Below are 17,263 nucleotides of genomic sequence, written 5' to 3'. Positions count from 1 at the left end.
GGGGACCCGTAATTTGCTGCAGCACTGAAACAGACACTTCTTCCAAATGTTATCTCCTTTGAATTCATAGAAAAATAAAAAGGAATTTGAGGCTGAGCCCCCAAACATGGATGACACACCAATATGCATGCATGCTTGCAGACATATATACTTACAAACATGCATGACCAGAACCCACAGGGACCCTGGGAGGAATCCAGGTGCGGAGGTGGATTCCCTTGCTCTGCCCTCTCTCTCCGCGGCAGAGCCCAAGAAGCAGCCCCCTAAAGGCAGTTTCGAGCCTCCAGGCCATCACACTCAAAGCCTCTGCAAGGTAGCCAGGAAAGCAGAAGCCCCACTGTGAAGTCTAGTTCTCATGTAGATTGTTTTCAAGGCCAAAACAGCCCCCACACCCAGTCTACAGAACTTTCTGTGCGGCGGTCAGTTAGATGTGTCACACCAGAATGGCATCTGTTTTCATTTATTTCAGAACATGCGCCTGGGTCCTGGGAACACTTGTCCAACTGAGCCTCCCGGTGGCTGTGAGGGAGAGGGTTATGTTTCCAGACCCAAGTCCAATCTACCTGGCCTTTCAATTCCCCCAAAGGCCCAGGAGATGGAGAGGTTCCAGAATGGGTTTTCCAAATCATGCAGCTTTTAAAGATCTGCTTATTATGGATATGGTGGGAATGAGCAGATGGATCAAACACTGATCAAACATAGACCCACCGAAAAATCTGCAAGTCTAGACGATTTTTTTTTAGCTTGGGGTTTTCAGGGTGGGATTTTTGGGGAGTGGGAGGGAAGCTATCCAGTTAAGATAAGTTCCTTAAGAGCATGGGCAAAATTCCCTCTTCAATTAGCAGTTTTGTGTGTGCGTGTGTTTTTTAAATGACAAAGTCACACAAGAGAGGAAATGAAAAGGGAAATTTTTAGACTTCTCATCCGTCCAGAAAGCCCCGGGGCCTGTTTCAGAACCTGTCGGGGTAACAGGGTAGCTGTGGCCTGTGGTCAGGGCACTGCAATCCCAGGAGGCCTTGCGTCACCGGCCATTATATCAATAAGGAAGTACAATCACCAAACCACAAGCGAGCTTCTTTTCTGAGCCCACGTGTTGCTTGAGAGGGTTTCTGAACAAGAGACTTTCCTGTTTTTGAAACCCGTGAATCCACAGGTCTTACAGGTTACTCAAATTATCTTATCACTTGCAGCAACCACTGGCCTGGATTTCAAAACTGCTTACTCCAGCCCTCCCCTCCCCGGGCTCCACAGACAGCCATTTACTCACCAGAATCCTTATTTACAGGATCGTGTTGCCAACTGCTGACACAGAAGAAAAACATACTAGTTATACATTAAGCTGTACGGTTAAAGTATCTGTGCCAGACCCTATCCAAATGCCATTTATCTACTGACCGGAAGGCAGGCGAACCCTGCCTCTCTTCTCCCCTGCCACCCCCCCCCCCCCCCCGCAAGGAAACCCGACAGAAACCATTTTGCGGTCAGATCAGTGTTTCTTCGGTCGGCCATGCCATTATTCATGCAAACACATACACACACGGGGAAGTGTCATGTAAGAAATGGTCACAATTCATGGGAAGGTATCAAAATCATCACTGGATGTGCGGGCCCATCTCTTGGAAAATGTCAAGTCCATCCCAAGCCACCTCAAGGGGCTGCTTTGAGGAAAGTGCGGGGGCTCCACGGGGCATACGTGAGACATGAACCCCACCCTGTAAATCTTCCATCGTAGGCAACTCCGATTTGTTTTTCTCTTGAGCAAATAGAAAGACTCTGATTACAGAGTGCACTCTAGAGCCATGAGCTAAATCCACAAATAAACGTCCCTCTTTCCTGCTCAGCACAGCAGCTCAAGGGAGATATGCCAAACCTAACAAGCACACTCGATAGCCATCTCCTGGTGTAACTTCTACCCTGGCGGGGGGCCACTTGGCGTTGCTCAAGCGTTGTTTGGAGAATCCATCCTGAGCTCTCTCGTGCTAGAAGCGTCGACTCTCAGAGCAGGGAGGCAAGGCGGGTGGGGTGGGGGGAATCTGAAGTTACCGGAGGGCTTCTGGAAGGTGCAAGTTTTGCCTTCAGTTAACCCAATCAGAACAAGGATGAACAATAAAAAATAATTCTGCAGCCCCAACCGGTGACCTCTTAAGCTGACTTCACAGAACCCACAGGACAATAATGAATCTAGCAGACACTTACCTAACCTGACACTTCTCGGTCTTCATGGGTTAGAATCAACACTTAGCTCATCACACACACACACACACACACACACACACACACACACACACACACACCCTTCCAAAAAGAACCTGCTTTGGGTTTGAGCACGCTGGTATTTTTGCTGATCTTATTTTGTTTTTCTGCATATTCCAATAAATGTGCTAGCACTGAAATGCTGGGATGGGCTGTGATTTTCACGTTGGAAAGAGGATTTTTCAAAACATTCAAAATCCTCTCCCTTATGAAATGTTGAGTATGAATGAGGCGACACTGAAAAGTGTCAGAAGTAAATTTCTTGATCATTAGGACCAGTCTGCTGTGGTCTAGCACAGTGTGTCCTCAGGGGGAAAGACAATAAAAATAAAAAGAATTCCGGAGAATTCTAGACTTCCCACACAGACCTGAGGAGATCGTTTTTACTGTAATGTGCTTCAGCAAGTAGTCTACTACATTTCATGGAAACCATCCTCTTCTTCAAACATGTTTTTAAAATAGCAGCTCTTTCTTTCTCCCCTGGAAAAGCCATTGCTACATGACTAACATCAACGCTGAACAGTTTTCCGATCCCTTCAGACTGCGGTAATTTAGGGTCCTTAGACCCAAAGAGTCTTGCCTGACTTAGAGCCTACTGGACAATTACCCAACCTCTCTCTCTTTTGGCTGGGTGGACCAGAGCTCTGTGCCCTCTCTCTAGGGGATAAACATTGCCCAGTAAGGAAGATGTTGCCTCTCCCCCTTGACATCACCACTGACATCCCATCCCCAGGCTGGTGCCACCAGGCCTGTCTCCAGGACTGTATGTTCCCTACTATCCTGGGCCTTCCAGCTCAGATGCCAAGGAGGGCACTAGGTAATGGGGATTTTTGACAAAGGACACTGCAGGAGGTCTTCCTATTATTTATGGGAGTTCTTCGTCTAGGGCCATTAGCATATGGAGATTCCCAGGCTAGAGGTCCAATCAGAGCTACAGATGCCCGCCTACACCACAGCCACAGCAACACGGGATCCAAGCCACATCTTCGACCTACACCACAGCTCACGGCAACGCCAGATCCTTAACCCACTGAGCGAGGCCAGAGATCAAACCCGCAACCTCATGGTTCCTAGTCAGATTCGTTTCCGCAGCACGACTCCTGGTTTTTTTTTTTTTAATCAAAGAAACGTGAAAGTTTTTATAGTTATTCTCGAGGGTGTGACCTCTAACTGAAAGTATTAGATAGTGTAAGTGAGTCTTTTAAAGCCTATTTTTAAAATGTGTATTATGAAAAATTTTAATATTTCAAAAGAAGAGCATAGAGTAAAATGAAGTTCCATATACCCATCACTCAGATTCTTAGTTGCCCCGGTTTTTCCACATTTGCTTTTTGCTTCACTGGTCCTTATTTTTGTCTTTTGTCTTTTTCTCTTTGCTGAACTATCCCAAAGAAAATCCCAGACCCCATGTCATATTATCCCTTCATACTGAAGTGTGGGTCTTTAAAATGCATGAATATTACCTTTCCTAGCCACAACCACATAAAGATCCCTTTTAAAAGCAGTACAAGAAGTTAGCCTTATGGACATCACATACAGTGCGTGGATACTGAGCTTGAGATAACATTTCTGGTGACCAAGACATACAGACTCAAAAATACTTGGGCAGAAGCAACGCAGTGTGTTCTGGAAGATGAAGTGAGATCACTTAAAAGTGGGCTCGAGAGATGATAAAGAGTCTGAATAACGGGTTAAAAAAAAAGGCAACATTCTAAATAAGCCTATTGACACATATTTTAAATGTGATTAAATCAATAAATTTTATAACTAGAAATCCGACTGTTCCACTTGCATCATTAAAAGTGTACATATTCAAGCCAGCTAAGAAAACACACACACACACCAGACTTTTGTAACTTGCTCATTGGGAAATAGGGCATTGCCTCATATCTGGAGTTGCATATATTATATCTTCAACCCATCGCCTGCCCAGCTCTGCCAAGACCACTCTCCTTAATGAGAGCATTTCTACTAGTGTCTATTAGATGCCAAGCACCAGGCCCAGCCCTGAATACATATGTCCTTTACGTGCGTGCCAGCCCTCCGGGGCATCCTGCTGGTCCCTCACTTTCACAGGGAAGAAAACTGAGGCTTCCAGAAAGTGAGGTACTCTCTCCAGGAGAAAAAGATGGAACGTAGGTCTGACGCAGTCCGTTTTACGCCCTTGCCTCTGCCAGCTCTTTCTTCTCTCCCTCTCCCACTTTAGATCCACTCTGAACCATGTGGTAATATCAAGATTTCTATCATGTATTCAAATGAAGGGGAACTAGGAGGATCGGATGAGGGTCAGAGCCAGCATGATTCAGTTTAGCCATCGCTCCATTTCGTTGCCGCTGAATCACCCTTTCTGGCTATAAGTCTGGTGACACCACCAAATGGTCTTACTAATTCCCCTAAGACAGCAACACCAGCCGAGGCATCTGCAGAAAGGCTTGGCTGGATGGGCAGCTGGATGTTCTCAAGCTTCCATCATCCTCTTCCTGTGCTTTCCTTGCTTTTCCCATTTGCTAAGACATCTTCCCATCCAGAGGATCCTGGCCTAGCATCATTGTTTAACTGTGGGGTGATCCCTAGCAAGTCATTTAACCCTTCTTTACTGCAGTTTCTTTATCATTAAAATGTGATATTTGAGGACCATGGCTGAAATGGCCAAATATTATCCAATTAAGATGAAAAGCACCGTAGAAAGGCTACAGAGGCTAGGACTTAAATAGTCACATATGGTTTCATGAAAAGCACTCCAGTGCATCAGCTAACAGTTAAAACGTGCAGGAGTGAAATGATCTGGCTGGAAATGAACTGCAAATTGATAAACATTTAGTTGCTAATGCCGTGTTTATTATTTTTTACTAGGATAAAAATTAACTTGTGCGGCCTTGGCCAGAAAACAGATTGAACTCTACCATCTGGGTAGCGGAAATGGTATTTCTTTAGCCTCAAGTTACATACAGGTTACCTCTGCCAGCTCCGATTTTATTTGTAAATAGTCCCTGGCTGTCCAGACAACAGAACTGTGGGAGGCTTCTGGGAAGCACAATCAACCCAGCCAACGTACTAAAAAGGGTGACTCTCTGGAGGGAGCTTAGGAAACAGGGCCGCCCCCATCATCCTCGGTGTTGTGCATTTCCCAAGAAAGAGGTTGCCACAGGGGCCGGGGAATTGCCTTCACCCTCAGAAGCCAGCGCGGGGTGCAAGGCTGTGGCCTGCGGGCAGAGCAGGCGGCACACGTGGGGCGCGGGCGCCCGGGGGCGGGAGGGGGGCGGTTCCGGGGGCGGGGCCACGTGACTGCGCCCGCCGCGGGCCCCAGCTGCAGCTGCGGTCCCCTCCCGCGGGCACTTTTCCATCAGCCTGCAAGCAGCTGGATCAATTTACTCGGGCCCCAGCGCCCTGCTCCAGCGCGGGCTGAATTATTACTCATGGAAATCCCCTCTGTTTCAGGAAATCAGGTAGCTTTCAAACTGCCAGCAATTAATGGCCTTCTTGGTCCAGGGAGAATAGCAAAACAAAACAAAACAAAATAACAGACTGCAGGCTACAGGTTTCCAAACAGGCCGTTTGGTTTCTAGTAAATTAGAGGGAGTGGGCGGTCGAGGTACTAAGTAATGTTATCCTGTGGAGTGTGGTCTTCTTTGACGTCAGCAAGATGTTTCTCTCCCCCACTCTCCCCCTCCTTTCCTTCCTCTGTCTCCTTTGCCCGTCCACCCCCTCGCCTTTTTCCTCCCTCCGCCTTCCCTCTTTATGTCAAGGAGACAGATGACAGAGGGTAGCTCTGGAAAATCGCTCAGTGTTGTGCAACAGAGCTCCGAAAATTCCTACATTTTCAAAAATGAAGGCTATGGCGTGGGGTGGGGGGTGGAGACTCAGCCACCGTCTCAATTAGCCAGCCAAAACTCCATGTGACTCGGGAAAGGAGGGGAAAGGCTGCTGGAAAGGCAGCGGTCACCACCGCCGGCTGTACATTCCTCTTTTCATCTCGCCCGATTAGCAGTTCTGTCTGAGGGAACATTCTTCCTGTGGCAAAGAATACATTCTTGCCTCCAGTCCGCCTGAAATAGAATCCTGGAGAGCAGGCTACGGCGCCCTGTTCCTGCATCCGGGGGCCCTGCCCGGGCTGCTGTGCCATGATTCCCCCCCACCCCCAGACCTCTGCCCACCCAATTGTTTCTCCTCTCCTCACCGAAGGCAGCAACAGCTGCCCCGATGTTGACACAGAACTCTCTTGAAAAAGCATCCCAAGGTTGGGTAAGAAGCTGTATGTAGCCTGATCCTGCTATCTTTCTATTGCCCCTTTAAATTGCTTTCGTGGGCCCCATTGTTTCAACAGGGCTGCGGTGGACACTCCATGCCGGGTGCTGCCCGCAGTCACGTGGTGAGTGTTGGTTAGAGCAGGCGGTTCCCTACGTGGCTCTTAATTGTCATGTAGCCTCAGCGAGACTGCTTGGTTTCTAGAGTAACCGGACTCGCCTTCTTTGTCCAGGCAGCTCTTTAAAAGCAGAAATCTGTCCCAGAATTCACATCAGGAAGCAGGCAGGATGGGGTAGGGAGCAGACCCGGGGTGCACGGGGAAGGTGGGACCGCTGGTTTTCTACCTCTGGCACGTGGTGGCTCCTCCTTCATACCTTCTCAGATCTGTCCAGCCAGGGTCTCAGAGGACCTCAGAACAGGGAGTGCTTTCTAAACAGAGCCTCCGAACTGCTCTCTGCAGGCATTGAGTTCCTAATGAAGAATGTATTGGCGTTGAAAAAATACATGCACACGAAAAAAGCGGAGGTCATCTGAATCTATTCAGAAATTAAGACATGGAAACTGAAAGACTAAAGAAACTTTCCTGTGTGTATTGGGGGGGGTGCATGGGAGTGTCATAAGCAGGTGACAGCACTTTGGTAAGGGCACAGGCCCAGCACACAGATCTCTTTAGTGTAAGTTTTGAGAGGAGGGGTGAATGAGCAAGGGAATGAGTAAGAGGCATGAATTTGTTTGGAACACAAAGCAAAAAGGAGCCCAGACTTCCTGGGAGGTGAGGAGGATGGGGTGGGGCAGGTCTGCCAGAAAGAACCATTTGGTTTGAAGGAGAATGGACTTCTAAAGTGTAAACTAGGAGCCCAACATAATGACAGGTGACACTAACGACATTAGATGATGGATTAAACAGATCCGTGAAGCGGATATGGCAAGTGCATAAAGCAGCACTGCCTAGTCCTCGCGGCACCCTCCCTAGGTGGGAACCATCTGAAGAGCCTGTCAGCTCCTTGGGGCATAAGGAAGAGACTCCTGGACCCCCAGGTTTCAGGCAGACTTGAAGCAGATACAGCCCACACAGATCTTCAAGGGCGGTCCATCCACGTGGGCTCTTTGGCGGCCCTGCCAGTCTGGTCTCACCTCCACTGTAGTTTCTGCCACTGCCGAGAGAGAGGGAGCCTGCTCTCCTGCTGACTTGACCGTGGAGACCCTCAAGGGAGGACTGAGATCTGATCTCCAGGCAGCAAAGTCCTGCCTGCCTCGGCTGGCTCGGCTGCTCCTTCTTGCCAGCAGAAGCATAGCTTCCAAGGATGCCTCTGAGACTCGATGGCACTCCCCCTGGGAACACTTCTGGCCCTAACCTTGCTGGGTGACCTCTGGGCTCTCAGGGAAGCATCCTCCCGCCTCCTGGGATATTAAGGGATCCAGGTAGGCAGAAGTGATGCCCAGGGGCCTCTCTCCCCAGGTCTCTCTCAGCTTTGAGAGAGGAGCAAGGAACAGAGGTTTCTCCCAATCGGCATGATTATCCTAGACATTCTAGTTGATGACGCACAAGCAAGTTCTCCATTCAGCGACGTCACAAGGGTCCTTTTCTCCACTTCACGTTTCCACTCTGGGAACCACACCTTCACTTTGGGCCACTTCAGGGGATGTTTCCCTCCTTCACGATCTCCACATGGGCCTACAGGTTGCTTCTTTTTTCTTCCAGACAGGCCTTAGAGTCCTGGAGTCACAGGCACTTGATAATGCCGTCCTGCGAGGGCAAATTTGAAATCTCGGGGACAGTATTCTGAGGGAGGTGAGTTGGAGCTGCTGGGAGGGCCCTTGGAGGAGGAACTTTTGGTCACCAAGACAGAGCAAAGTGACTGTCCACTTGAGTGTCCTTCTCACTGCTCAGGCACCCTAGGCCCCCCCCCCCAACAGATTGGATTCCTGCCACCCACCCAGTGACATTCCATTTAAAAATTTGGACTATCAACAGGTTCCGGAACATTGCTCCCTAACTTGGCAGATGTGTAATCTACCTGAACAAAAGGACAGAACACTTAGCCACTGCCAGGTGGTTAAGCAAGGGCTTGGCGAAGCTCTTTGGCTAATAGCACACAGACCAGTCTGTGCTTGTGTAATGGGGCAAAGGTGAAGTAGATGCCCCAGGGTCCTCCTGACACAGCAAGTTGCCAGCCTCCACTGAACACACACACACACAAAACCCCCAGTGTGCCTGAAAGATGGCACAGGGTGTGCTTCCCACAGCCAGAGCCACTGGTTCCACTTCCAGCTAGCTGCCTTCCTGGGCCTTGGGCTCCTCTTCTATAAAATGAGGGACTAATTCCATGTATATAAAACTTTAGACTTAGAGTAAACCCTTAATAACCTGAATCCAGAACAATCCAAAATTGTCAGTAGCAAGTGTTCGCCGTGGCTTGGTGCTAAAGACCAGAAGAGCTACAGATGACTGCGCAGGTTTTGAGCCATAAAATGTGTGTTAAACACAGTATCTCCTCTCAATTCACACTAGCCTTGCCAAGTAGGTATTGTCATCCTCATTTTACAAATAAGGAATCTGAGGCTCAGAGAAGTGAAGTAACTTGTGCAGAGTCACACAGCCAGTTAGTGGCAAAGAGATGACTTACGTCAAGGTAATGCACGCTTCACTGCATGCCAGCCCTAAGGCGTGCTCCCTTCACAGGGCTGCGAGGCCTCTTGATGCAGTCAGAGCTCTGCCGTCTTTATAGGGCAACACAGAGTAAATGTCAAGTGATTATGCAGAGGGCTGCAGCCTTGTGTGGTGTGTGCACACGCACGCACACACATGCACACTCGCGCGTGCGCGTACACACACACACACACACACAGCCTCGGCCAGTGGCCCCACTGTCAGCCAGCATACCCAGTGTGCCAAAGCCCCATGTTCAAGTCCCGCCTATTGAAAAGCTCATCTCTGATTTGGCAGGAGAGTGCCTCAGCCCCGAGCAAACATGGGAAATAAACAAGGGCCATTTCAAAGGACTGTGATTCAAGTAAAACTCAATAAACGAAACAGCAGCCGAGGCCTGCAGAGAGCAGCAGTAGACAATCTGGTAATGATACATTTATCTTAAGTGGTTAGAAAGGGAGAGCGAGAGGGAAATCAGTTTCTATGTGGGCAGAGATTCACGCTGTCCCCTCTCTGCAGGCAGTGCCGACAAGCCCACAAGGGTTCACTTGAACAGGGAGATCACCCCCTGGAGAGCCGCAGGCACCCATAGATGAACTGCACCGGAAATGCGCCCACAAGACAAGCAGGTTTTAACACACAGGCTCTGAAGGGCGCTCCCTGCTGCTCTTTTTCCCTCCACACCCGTTTCAGCTTCCCAAAGATGGAGACGCCTTTTGAGCTTTTCCTTTCTCAGCAGAGCCACGCTTGTCGTCAAGCCAGTATCCTAGAAACTGAAGTGGCCTTGGGTGTCATTCTCTGTTTCAGCAGACCAAACTTCCCTTGCTGAATCAGACCCCATAATGTATCAACCATGAGTCACACACAAGCAAATGAGCCACTATTAGGAAGAGAGAGAATGCGGTGATATTTATCAGTGGCTGAATCTTAGCAAATGCCAAGCGTTGCCTAATCACTGGGCATAGTCATATACATTACCTTCCAGATCATTGCTTGGTAGCTCTCAGGCTGGTTTCTAACTGCCAATATTTACAGAACCAGGCACTCAACAACACAGGCCAAGGGGATGGATGTCTCCAAGGCTGAGTCATGCCAAATGAAGCCTTCTATCTCAGGGTCCCTGCTCCATCTTCATTGGCTAGAGCGGCCTGGAAGTCATCCACTTGTTGAAAAGCACCTGCAGGGTTGCAGGTTCTGTTCAGTTCTCTGGAGGAACCAACATTTATGAAACTGAAGCATGAGAGGAGAGGCGGGTGAGTTTGAAAACATGTAGAGCTGTCTTTTTTTTTTTTTTTAATTTGCTAGCTAAGAAGTACAGCTCTGGAGCTAGGGGGAAGTAGCAGAGAGATGGCCTAAGTCCATCTCCACTTACAGCAAGACAAAGGATAAATACCAGTGAGTGACATTGTGGCCTTGGCTGGTGAAGGAAAAGCTACTTGCTTCCCGCCCAACACACACCAAGGAAGAGGGTGCCACCAGGCTTAGATCCAGACTGACCACTGGTCTGGTTTTTTCAATAAGCAAGGTAGGAGTTCCCACTGTGGCGAAACAGAATTGGGGGATGTCTTGGGAGTGCTGGGGCGCAGGTTCAATCCCTGACCCAGCATAATGGGTTAAGGATCCAGCGTTGCCACAGCTGTGGCTTAGGTCACTACTGTGACTCAGATCTGATCCCCAGCCCGGGAACTACGTATGCTTCGGGGCGGCCAATGAATGAATGAATAAATAAATAAATAAATAAATAAATAAATAAATAAATAAATAAGCAAAGTAGGCCCATCTGCCCAACCAGCCCACATAGAAACCCTTGGCTCCACTAAAGCAGTGGAAGCTCATTTCTTCGGGGTTTGAAAGCTTAGGGGTTCAGGAGTCACTCGGTGAAAATGCAGGTAATCTCTGGAGTTGCACACACCAGAGATCTCCTCCGTCAAGGGTTACTGTGCTTGATGAGAAGCAGGAAGCAAGAGGAAGAGGGCAGGAATGGAGGGCCAGCCACGGACAGTTGTGCAGGAGGAAGTGGGGTGGGGAAGCACTCTTGCTGGGCCTGTGCCCAGACTACCCTGGGATCTCCTTTATCTGTATGTGGAAAAGAAAGGAAGCTTGTTTTCACATCAACATGAAGTAAAGAAATGGCACCACACTTCAGAAACCCACAAGCAGGAGTTCCCGTGGTGGCTTAATGGTAATGAACCCAACTAGTATCCATTAGGATGTGGGTTCGATCCCTGGCCTCTCTCACTGGGTTGGGGATCCAGCATTGCCGTGAGCTGTGGTGTAGGTTGCAGACACGGCTAGGATCCCACATTGCTGTGGCTGTGGTATAGACCGGCACCTGCAGCTCCAGTTCAACCCATAGACTGAAAACCTCCCTGTGCCGCAGGTACAGCCCTAAAAAGCAAAAAAAAAAAAAAAAAAGGAAAAAAGAAACCCCAAGCAGCACAAATGACCATGATGTGCAAACTTCCCTCCCCAGCATGCACCCAGAAGCTGATTACAACCACATGGACAGTAATATCTTTGCCAAACTCCCCCAAGGACCCAGAACTACGCAACATGGGATCCGTTGGTCAACACTGAGCTCCTGGAATCCCAGTTCCCTTTAAAATCAATGAGCTGAGCCAGGATTGCGAAAGGTCCCATCAGGGGAACAGGATGGTTACTGAACTATATGGGGCAAGACGTCTTTGATCCAAAATGGTAGACACCACGGAAGGTGAGAAAGAGCAAGGCTTCCTGGACACACTGTCATAGGAGCCCGATAGCGTCTCAGTAGGCCCGGCAAGATTGAAGGCTCAGCACTGTTCACAGAGATCCCACGATTATTCCATGAGGACCTGAGCTCCTGGTTCATGCAGACAAAGAGATCACAGCCCACAGCCATTGGCAGGGGCTATAAACCAAAGAACAGTCCTTCTGTAGCAGTTGTGTGAAAACGTGACACTGGTCTCATCTTTAGTCACCAAGGGCAACAGGGACTGTCATTCCTGGCCCACAGAAAGGTTTGACTGTGGCCCTTTGCAGCCACCATGGGCCTTAAAGCTGAGGCTGCCGAGCACCCTGGGGAAGGCAGTAGCAACAGCACGTTCACTGGGTGTCCACAACCACTGCAGGCCCTGTCCCCACCTTCCATACACACACACACACACACACACACACACACACGCTGGCCATGTACATTCATACACATGCGCCAAAGAAGAACTGAGTGCCAGAAAACAAAAACAAACTCAGAACACTTCTGGTGCTACGTTAAAGGGTTTCATTCTATTCCAGAGCTGCCATAAGATGGCATCGGCTCGGGGGGCCCTCTGGTTCAATTCCCCCTTCTGCTTTTCCACTTCCTGGTGGGGGTCGACGTAAGGAGGGGCTGAGCAGAGGGGGGTGGGTTAGTGGGGAGAAAGATGCAGAGAGGACAGGCCCCTGGCTCTTCCTCTTTCCCTGTATGCCCTTCTCGGCTTTGGCGCCACACCTCCTGGAACATCTTGCCCCTGGTCCGTGCTCAGTGACTGCATCTCGAGGCTGCATCCCTTTGCTGGGGCTGCCATAACAAAGCACCAGCCCTGCAGCTTAAACAACAGGCATTTATTTCCTCAATTTGGAGGCTGGGACAGGGATCAAGGCAGGGGCAGGGCTGGTTCCTTCAGAGGGCCGTGAGGGAAGAACCAGTTGCAGGCCTCTCTCCTTGGCTTACAGACAGCCATCTTCTCCCTGTGTCTTCACATGGTCTTCCCACTGTGTGCGTCTGGCTCTTAATACCCCCCCCCCTTTCTTTCTTTCTTTTTTTTTTTTTTCTGTCTTTTTAGGGCTGCACCTTTGGCATATGAGAGTTCCTGGGCTAGGGGTCCATTCGGCGCTGCAGTTGCAGGCCTACACCACAGTCACAGCAACTCAAGATCTGAGCCGAATCTGTGACCTACACTGCAGCTCACAGCAATGCCAGATCCTTAACCCACTGAGCAAGGCCAGGGATCGAACCCTCATATTCAAGGATACTAGTTGGGTTCTTAAACCCCACTGAGCCACAAGGGGAGTTCTTTATCTCCTCTTCTGATATGGACACCCATCAGACTAGATTAGAGCCTCATTTTAACTGAAAATGACCTCATTTTAACTTCATTCCCTCTTGAGGGCCCCTGCATCCAAATGCAGTCACAGTCTGAGGCCCCCAGGGGTTAGGATTTCCACCAGTTTAAGGCAGGAGAGGAAGTCAGCCAACGTGTGCAGCCCTACCGTGGGCTTGGCACCGAGCCAGATGGCAGGGACAAAAGAAGAGTCGCTCTCATTGTGGATGAGGGACTAAATGACAGCCCCAGTAGTGAGCAAGTTGATGGATCAATGCCGAGTGAATGGAATGCACAGACATCAAAACTGCTCGCAGAGCCCAGAGGGCCGATCAGACATAACCATACTGAGTCCAGAGCCCGCAGCCCACTCCCACCTCCATCTACAAAGGGGTCTCAGGGATAATTAGGGACATCAGGCAACAAAGGGGCCACCCTTCCCTGCCCAGGGGAGCCTGGCCAGCTCTGAAAACTGAACAGAACCAGCGTGCACAGAGATGGTCCTGGATGAAAACCCAGACTTTTCTTCATGCTCAGCCTGCGCCTGGGAGACCTAGGGAGACACCCACGCTGTGGGTCCCAGTGGCCCCACAAGTTAGACGGAAAGCCCCCACGCCACCGCCCCCCCTGCCCCTGCCCCACCCTGAGCGGCATCTCAGATTAGCCGGGGCCGGGAGGGAGGGCCACCTGCAAGGGGCCGCACCAGCTGTTGTGGGATGACGGGTGGTGCACCATCCCTGAGATGTTGTCACACCCGTGAAATGAGAGTGAAAGTCGCCACATCCTCAATGCCATCCCCTGAAAACGCGCTCTGTGCCCCAAACGGCGCACATCAGTGAGGAAGCCAAGTTAGAGGAACAGAAAAGGCACCATTCCTGTCCCCGTCCTGCCCAGCTCCCTGCTCTCCCCACTGCAAGCATGCCAGCATCGTCACTCGGTTATTATTATCCGTGCTGCAGCTGTTTACTTCATCGGACTTCAAAGAGATTTCCAAATGGGAATGTTTGTGACCCTGTGAGGTCAGAGTTCCCTGGACCATCAATCAGAGCCAGCAGGGGGCAGGCCAGCTGCCCGTCATCCGATGGCGGCCGCTGTGCACAGACTTTGAACCAGTTCCTGTGGCCTGTCTCTGCCCGGCTCCCTGTGAACCATGGTCGCCGGTCAGTTTCTGAATTGCAGCAACGCACCACGCGAACACACACCCCAACCGCCCTCCCCTCCCTGCTCAGATGACCCCCTTATGTTATTTTCCAGCAGGTTCTCCCTCCAGCCCAGATGGGATCACGTCAGAAGGGCTGGTCCACACATCTCTCCTTTATTACTGAATCTGCGGCTCAGAAGCCTCGAGCTGGTATTTCCTCTGCCCTACTAGGGATTTTTATGGGGTTTTTATTTGGTTTCATTTTTGCCATGCTTCTGAGAATGGTTCCTTTGTTCTGCCTCACTCGCTGCTTAGAGCCTCCAAGGCCCCAGAAGATCACACAGCCGTACCCTCAGACATGACCTGCACCCCCACACACACCAGTGTAGTTTGAGGAAACCCTCATCTTTTATGGATTTTCAAGCAATACAGTGATGGGCTCCGGGGGCTGTAGAGGCAGCTCCCACAGGCCAGGCCCCTCACTGCAGCCCCAGGAAGCAGAGATGAGGCAGCCAAGGGTCCCAGCCTTCGGTGTCCAGGGTTAGTGGGCCTAGTGCCTGCCCACTGAGGACAAGCGCCCCGTCTTTAGAAAACACTGCCTCCTCTGCACTAATCATGGCATCCAAATGCAAGCAGCCACCTGCTCAGAGGTCCCCTCCCCCCACCACCACCCACCGACACTGAGCCAGGGGTGGTCACCGGACCCCAGCCAAGGCCCTCAAGGCCTCTCTGGGACTTTTGAACTCTTGGTCCCTCTCTAGCGGTGAACCTGGGAGGCGTGATAAGCAGAAGCTGTCATCCTGTGCCTCCCCTGCAGGGCTGAGAAAGCTTATCAGTGGGATTGGAGTCGAGATTGGGTGGGAGATGATGCAGGGGGTCAGGTCCCGTGGCAGGCATTTTCAGAGCCCCTTTTTGGAAGCCCCAGGGGGTCTGAGTTGCATTTCTTCTGCATGTGACTGATAATAGAGTCCCCATGGGACTCACCAGGGGTTGGATTCTAGCCATTCAGCCTAAGCCAGACTGGCTGGCCTCTGCTTTGGCCATGGGAACAGGAGAGGATGGAGGGGGAGAAAGAGACCCTTATCCAAGGTTGTTTAGGATGTGAAAATACAGAACCCCCGTGGCCACTTTGAGAGGACTTCAAAATCTTTATCAAGTCAATACTTTCAGGATTATATGCTCTCAGGCAGAGGGAATTATCTGGATCATTGAAGTGATCTTAGAAAAAGTGACAGCGTTTAGTCAGCACACTAAGGACAGGTCCTTGGGAAAATTGTGCACTGGGATAAATGGCCAGTTTTGACTCTTCTCCTAGAAGGGAGCTGCTGAGCTCCTGGCCCTCTCCTGTGTGTCTGTGGCTAGATGGACAGATGGATTCCAGGAGGCATAGTTCAACTGCCACCTCCATCAGTCGAACCCCCGCCAAGGCTGAGGCCCACAGAACCCAGCTGCTCCCCCAAACATGACTCCCAGATCCAAGGAGGCCACTGAGAGGGGCACAGGCTCCCCACCTCCCTGGTCTCCCTGCGGAACCCACAGGACGGCCTCAGTCACAAGGAGGGAGGGAGGCAGAGTCCAGCCTAATCCCCTTACTCATCCAGAGGGTCGAAGGAGGGCCAGCAACCACAGGGGTCACAGCCTCCGTTTTGACTCCAAGTTCAAAGACTCTAGCTGAAGCAGCACAGGGCCCCCTGGCACCAGCCTACAAAACGGATCCAGCCCTGAGTCAGAGAGGAAGCCGACACTCACTGAATCACCCGTCCACTTCCTTCTGCCCAAAGCCGCCTCGGCCAAAACCAGCAGCCGCTTCCGAGGGGCAGCTCGGCGACCGACGCTCAGAAAAGCTGAGGCCCTGAAGGAGGGCCAGCAGGGCTGCACTCATGCGGCCCAAACCATCACAATAGTGTCAAGGTGGTGCCCCCGCCCCCTGCATTTTCCAAAGCAAAGCTTCGCATCATGTGACACCGTGTCCTGCACTGTCCTTGGCAGGGTTCTTTTTCACTTCCCTGTTCGGAACACAGCCACACTTTCCAAATGCCATGAATCATCACCACTGAGCAACGGCCATTCAGCAAGACAGGAAACCACTGAGCGGCAGGCCGGCAAGGAACAGCCCTCTCTGGCCCCGGCTGGACCTGAGGCCACAGCAGCAGCTGCCACTCCAGGCACCCCTTCCCCACTGTCATCCCTGGTGGCTGTCCTCTGCCCTCTGATCCACCCTTGCACCGGGTCCCAGGCGGCAGTAGGGTTTCTGACTTGGTTCTAACAGCTCTCTCGTTGCATTGGCTAAAGCGAAGCTGTCATCTGCCAATCCTGGGAGGGAGATCCAGCCAAGACCCAGGGAGCTGAGCTCAGGGGGACGTGGTGCAGAGCAGACCCACCAACAGAATATGGGGCATTGGCTCCCTGCCTGCAGGTGGCCTTGCAAGGATGGTTCACATGCCCTCCTTGTCATCCAGGCCTCTTTGTGACCAGAACCACGTGGCCTTGTAGATGCCTTTCAGCAAGTGCCCGAATCCAGTCACCAGTGAGTTGCTGAAAAAATATCAATGAAAGAGTCTCATCCACAGCGAGTATCAGACTCTCCTGTGCTGAGTTCCTGGCTCCCCTGATAATATGTCTGCCTTCACGCCAGTCTTAGGTTTTCCTGGAGTAGGGGAACCTCATACAAATCATTGCGTTTGCCTCTATTTAATCATAGACAGTGCCATTCAAAAGGAAAGCAATCTAGGAGTTCCCTGGTGGCTCAGCAGGTTATGGATCCCTCATCATCATTGCTGTGGCACGGGTCACTGCTGTGGCAGGGATTCGATCCCTGGCCTGGAAATTTCCACATGCCATGGGCGCAGCCAAAGAAAAAAAATGGCAACAGCTAGTGTTGGCCAGGGGGTGGGAAATAGGCACACTTTCTCT

The 17,263-nt window shown here is 50.9% G+C and overlaps 1 long non-coding RNA gene across 1 annotated transcript; it reads right to left on the bottom strand.

The window, feature by feature from the left end:
• Positions 1–7,019: 7,019 nt before the first annotated feature.
• LOC125116529 (uncharacterized) lies at positions 7,020–16,543 on the bottom strand. The gene is made up of 3 exons (XR_007132361.1): positions 16,100–16,543; positions 10,127–10,378; positions 7,020–8,245 (listed from the first exon to the last, which is right to left on the bottom strand). It is a non-coding gene; the product is annotated as an uncharacterized LOC125116529 (long non-coding RNA).
• Positions 16,544–17,263: the final 720 nt, after the last annotated feature.

Source organism: Phacochoerus africanus, chromosome 15 (assembly GCF_016906955.1).
Source record: "Phacochoerus africanus isolate WHEZ1 chromosome 15, ROS_Pafr_v1, whole genome shotgun sequence".
In the NCBI taxonomy this organism is placed as follows: domain Eukaryota; kingdom Metazoa; phylum Chordata; class Mammalia; order Artiodactyla; family Suidae; genus Phacochoerus; species Phacochoerus africanus.
The sequence above is the reverse complement of the archived record's forward strand: the minus strand, read 5'-3'. Positions and strand labels throughout refer to the sequence as shown.